The sequence below is a fragment of the Trachymyrmex cornetzi genome, unplaced genomic scaffold (assembly GCF_001594075.2).
Source record: "Trachymyrmex cornetzi isolate Tcor2-1 unplaced genomic scaffold, Tcor1.1 scaffold382, whole genome shotgun sequence".
Classification (NCBI taxonomy): domain Eukaryota; kingdom Metazoa; phylum Arthropoda; class Insecta; order Hymenoptera; family Formicidae; genus Trachymyrmex; species Trachymyrmex cornetzi.
The window spans coordinates 72,098-72,784 of record NW_017298555.1 but is presented as its reverse complement, the minus strand read 5'-3'; positions in this window follow the sequence as shown (position 1 = coordinate 72,784).

Here is a 687-nt window from a genome sequence, read left to right as displayed (position 1 = left end):
ATCATTTAGCTTTGCATAAAATTTTGTTTAACAATCTACAAATCTGATTCCATCTATGAACAAACTGGTTTTTGACTATCCTCGAAACATCAATGGTATATACCGTTTCCTTAACTTCCTTAACTTCCTCATTACTATTACTATTATTCTATATGCTTCTCTCCATATTTCTAGGTTACTTGTTTCTTTTCGCCGACGTCGCTATATGTTGACAGCACTGAAAATATCGTTCCAAAATGAAAGCTGCGTTTGCATAAAAAGCATGCTTATGAAATTGGAACACTATTGGTAGCATGCACTTATGATGACGTGCTCGCAGCGCTGACAAACGGAAAGCATCGATTCTATAATAATCGATTATGATCCAATCCGATTTTTGATTAACCGATTCATCGTAGAAGAAAACATCGATGCTGGTAAAATCGATCGTTGAAAAAAAAACTGATTGCTAAATTTTATTTTTTCTTTATTATTAATTTTTAGAAATATATTGAATTATAATCTTTAAAATTATTTTGATCACAAAATAAAAAAGAAATAGAATACAATTCTATGTACCTCCACAGAAAAAAAAGTTTACTTGTTTCAAATAAACACATTTTCTTGAACTGTAATTTATTGATTCAAGAATTAATTACTTGCCACAATAAATTTGTTTTTTGTTCCAATAAAATATTATCCTGAAGC